Source organism: Papaver somniferum, chromosome 8 (assembly GCF_003573695.1).
Source record: "Papaver somniferum cultivar HN1 chromosome 8, ASM357369v1, whole genome shotgun sequence".
NCBI classification, from domain to species: domain Eukaryota; kingdom Viridiplantae; phylum Streptophyta; class Magnoliopsida; order Ranunculales; family Papaveraceae; genus Papaver; species Papaver somniferum.
In genome coordinates, this window is record NC_039365.1 from 60,023,965 (window position 1) to 60,029,446 (window position 5,482).

Sequence of the window (5,482 nt, forward strand, 5' to 3'; positions counted from 1 at the left end):
CTACCATCAGGTGAGAGACTGGAGGAACTAGAAGAAGACGACCTCCTTTTACCACTATTGATTTGATGGAAAGACAAAAGGTTCTCGTAAGGTTCAGACAGACATAACTATAACTCAGAAAGAGATACCTATTTTCCTCAAGACACTGACGGAGCGGCACCATAAGAGTCACGTCAACCCAAGAGGGGGCTGACAAGGAATATTTTTAACATCGGCGCAGGCACTTCAGCAGGACGTGCGTTTATAGATGAAGAGGCTCGCTTTGCTCTTGGACGCCCAGTAGAATGGAATTAGCAATCCAATTTCATCACACGTGCGCAGGCACTTCAGCAGGACGTAAAGATCAGGAACGACTTCTCCAAAATCGAGGCAAAGTAAATCAACAACCCTCCTGAGTTCACAAAGACCCTCTTCCCATCAGGAGCTGCATGATTTCTGGGGACTTCGCTCGCAAAATCGTGCAGTCTATGATGGAACATTTATGTGAGATTCTATATTTCTCCAAGGCGCAGCATCAGGACATATTTGCATTCCTCAACCGCACTGCATCAGGAAAGCAGATGTTTCCATCCAGGGAAGCCGTTCCCAAACCCCAACCTCTCCTGGAAAGCACGATTGATAGATGGAACTGGGGAGTCCTATCTTGAAGGATGTCGAGTTTGACAGAATGCTGAGTGACGCGGTCTCCGACTTCAACATTGTAACCGTCAAGGCTCCGAGAGTTTCAAGGCGCCGTTTCAACGTTTTCTCCAGCAGCGGCTCCGCTTCAACGTTCGCTCCAGCAGCCGCTCCTCTTCAGCGTTCTCTCCACAAGCTGCTCCAGGATCCGAAGAAGAAGCTTCAGTGTTTTTACCCCATAAGTTTCAACGTCCTCTCCAAGAACCGAAGCCGCTTCACGCCTCCTTCCTGCCAAGGATCGTGTCGTAGCCTCCACTCCTTCTTTATAAGGAACGTGTCTTAGACGTCGCTCTTCCTTGCCGAGTATCGTGCCATAAACGCCACTCCTTTCTGCCAAGGTTCGTGCCACCACACTCCCTATGTCAAGGATCATGATCGCAGCCAGCCAATTTCCGTAGCCGTGGCCACATTTTGTTTCATCCCACCAAAGCTCGTGGTCATGGACAATTTGTTCGCTTATGCATTCAGCCAATCCCTTTACTTCCATGGAAGCCCATACAATTCCAGCCAACCTAGTTTGTTCCCACGACAATGTAGTCTCTTCTGATCACATCTGCTGCCAAGAACCGGTGCCGCTCATTTGTTGATACCATCCAGAGTTTCACCGTAGCACGACCATACAAGATGGAAACATGTAAACCATACTTGGGGACTGAGGATCTACATGGAATTCCTTCACTGTCAAAGCTCAGAAGACACGGTCAACCAAAAGGTCATAGCCACGACAATGTCATAATATCATCACCTCTCTGTCTAGAAGACGCCTGCAACACTTTACGAGGCCGCGGTGGATCCCAAGCCTGCTCAGAGGAAACAACTTCAAAAACTAAAGAAAAGTGCGACTGGGGACTGCTCATCGCAGTCCATCCTGATGACCATCAAAGAATCATGAGATAACTCTAGAGACGCGACTGAAACATTTTCTTGAAGAAACAGAGAGAGCTACGATAAACAACATAACTCTCTCATTTCTACCTCTTCGCTATCCTGAATATTTCGTCCATGTAATATTCTGGGCATCCCAGCGTCATATCCAGAAGAGTACAATAAGCTTGTATCAAATCTCGTGGATGTGTATTCAAGGCGATGCAATGAAAGTAGGCTACACATGGGGACTACCAGCACGGGACGCTTTCATTCCCCTCAACCAGGTTATTTCTGATTTCAACATCATCACTGTCGAAGTTTTATGAGCCGCAGGAATTTCTCAACATGAAGCCGTACATGTGCATCGAAGACTCCAAAAGCACGCCACAAAGATACACTCACATATTCGGCCATGCTATCAGATGCTCGCCGCATCTCATTCCATATGATAGTCCAAGACTCAGAAGATGGTTCGAAGGATGTCGCTTGGAACAAAGTCTTTGAAGACTTGATATCAAAACATCGGCAACGGAACAGTCTCCCAACCCATATATTTCATCCAGTGGCTCGGGAAAATTTCGACCATACAAGCATCCATAGCATATCATCATTGCGATTAGAAAGTCCAGGCACTTAACAACTTAAAGTCGAGGATAGACCGACGAAGCAACCACAATCTCCAAGATTAGCCTTGACATAATCGTTGTCGAGCATCTATTTCATCCATCCACCCCAAGAATGCGATGGAGTTTGGTAAATTTTGGAATCTACTGGAGAGACACTGCAGACTAAAGCACGGATCTGGACGAACAACAAAAAACAGAAGAGGCTCGATACCTCTTTCCATGCGGATGGAGTTTCTAGAGTTTGCACATAATAAAGATTCCTTCTTGCTCCATGAACGGGAATAGATGACTGGGCGCGACTATGCTACCTCGGGCTCGCAACATCCCTCCTGAATTCTTCCTGAGTTTTGCTGTCAGACTGTTTTCACTTCCTAAACGAGCTTAAAACCTAAATATTCCCTCGAAGGGAGATAAGAAATTATTTTCTGTTCAAAATTGAGGGGAGGACCGTCAAAATCCGAGTTCGTACGATAATTCTACAAAGATTTTAGTAAGGAGTGCTAATTAGGGTTTTGGCATGCCAAAACCTTATTTAAACAAAGTTACCAGGCGCCATCACCACCGTTTGATAGCCGGAGTTCCAGCGTCATCACCATCGTTTGGTAACCGAAATTACGAAACCAGTTTACACCATTCCCTGGACCGAAGATAGTTTCCACCATCCCGCGGACCGAAGCCAGTTTCCACTTGGACCAAAGACAGTTTCCACCATTCCAAGCCGACCAACGTCGACGGCTCCATTTCGCGCCAAATCTATGCTAGCGGCTCGCTTCCAAGTTGATGCCAACAGTCTGCATCTCAGCCAGCAACCATCTCTACCACTCCACGGCCTAGCCAGCAGCACCACGAGCCAAATTTATGCAAAGCCACCAACGCAAGAGTCATTGGTTATCTTTACCTCCCGAAAAAGGTTAGGCGGATCTTCCTGACCATCTCCTCGTGACTTGCCGTTTTGATTTTTTCCTTGTCTCTCACCACCTCATGCTTACCTCGCAAAAATTCCCATGTTCCGAGCTAAGCAGGGGGCTTAATGTTGATGGTGGTTTTTAGCCTAGGGTTAAATTCGTAAAACCATAGTCTAACGTGACGTCACTCTGTAAGGAAACGGAGCCGTGAGTACCAATATCTCCACTAGCGCATTTATTGATCCTTCCAATACGTCTAGGAGAAAACTACCAGGGTACCCTTTTTTTATGTATATGTTATGTTCCACGGCAGAGCCCTCGGTACTGACTGGAATCATCTCCACACATGCCAGACGCGCATGCTATCCAAGCGTGCCAATCACACATACCGCATATTTTAATTAGGGTTTCGACACGCTAAACCCTAATTTCTACATCTCCGCGCCAAAGGCATGCCAACCATGCCAACCACACCACCTTTCCAATGGCATGCCATGCCAGCCACATCTCCGCGCCAAAGGCATGCCAACCATGCCAGCCGCACAACCGTGCCAATGGCATGCCATGCCAGCCACATCTCCGCGCCAAAGGCGTGCCAACCATGCCAGCCGCACCATCGTTCCAATGGCATGCCATGCCAGCCACATCTCCATGCCAAAGGCATGCCAACCATGCCAGCCGCACCATCTTTCCAATGGCATGCCATGCCAGCCACATCTCCGCGCCAAAGGCATGCCAGCCGCACCACCGTGCCAATGGCATACCATGCCGGCCACATCTCCGCGCCAAAGGCATGCCAGCTATTACAGGGATGCAAGTGACGCATAATGATTACGCGTTACAGAGTTGTAGGCCAAGTCAGTGTGCATCCAGGATGGCGCGACACTGCGTAGACTGTCAAGTGCTAAGAATGGCATAACCCCGTAGAGCCAATGAAGTGCAAGGGTATCACTAAATTTTAAATGAATTTGGCTAAGTAATGAAGCTATTGGCCGAAAAAATGAATCTTCATTAAGTAGAAGGCAAGATAAAGCCAAAGTTGCAAGATGCAACATGCAACATGCGAGTTGGCATGTTGGCAAGTGGCATGTTGGCATGTCCGTGGAATTGAGTATGCCCAAACTCAAGGATGATGCAAAAGTGAAGAATAAGCCAAGATTTGGTCTATGGCATTAGTTCAAGGCTGGACAAAGCTTGAACAATGCAAACAAGTTGGTAATGAAAGAGTTGCATTGCTATTATCAAGCTAATTGGCGAAGTGAAGCATATATGACGCATGAGTAACTAGAGTGAGCTTAAGGAGTTGGCCTCGATGATTGAAGTACAAGGATTGTTCGTGCATTAGCTTAAAGTGATAAGCATGCAGGGCCAAGATGGCTGAGCTTTGGAGCGAGGCAGAATTCAGTAAAGCACAACAGTGGTGCAAAACGGTTCAAGTGACAGTTACGAGTTGGTTATGGTCTTCACAAGCATGCCAATGACGCGAGACGAATTAGGATGGTTATAAAGTGAGTTTATAACCATGTGGAAGGTTCATAACCACCAAGAACAGGTGTGGCACCAGTTGGCGTGACAACACAAAAGGTGGCAGTTAGTTGGCAGTTATGGAAACCACTTTTGGGACAAATGGATGTTCCATGCAGGTGTAAGCGGTTGCACATAGTTTTGGCATGATCCTAGCATGTACAAATATCTTAGGAATCAATAATGTTAGTGTTGTTTGTTTGGGAGAAGAACCACTAATGTAGAGAGAGTTTTAGGCATTCACCAAGAGGGTGAATGGCCTGTTTTGGTTCATGTGATGGACGAGTTTTGTAATCTTCCTTTAGTGCAATAAAATGGGTTTGTTGCAGTATTCTTTTTGTTCATTATGTTGCTGATCTTGTGTGAGAATTGTTGAAGTGCATGGCAGAACCTCTTACGCTTATGGGGGCATGAAGAGTTAGAGAGAAAGAAGGAAAGACTTCCGTTGTGCAAAGCCTTATGAGTGAAGGCAGATGCGTACTTTGATGCAAGTATGCAAGGCTGAATGATTTAGGGTGATGTTGAGTTAATGAACCGCAATCATTTCCGTTCATGTCCCATGAAATTTTAGGCGATTAAATGGGCGTGTGACACCATCCACACCATCGTGCCAATGGCATGCCATGCCAGCCATCTCCGCGCCAAAGTCATGCCAACCATGCTAGCCGCACCATCGTGCCAGTGGAATGCCATGCCAGCCACATCTCCGCGCCAAAGGCATGCCAGCCGCACCATCGTGCCAATGGCATGCCATGCCAGCCACATCTCCGCGCCAAAGGAATGCCAACCGTGCCAGCCACGCCAATGGCATGCCAGCCCTGCCATCCATGCCGGCCAAACCCTAATTTGGCCATGCATAAAACATTGCCAAAGCCATGCCGG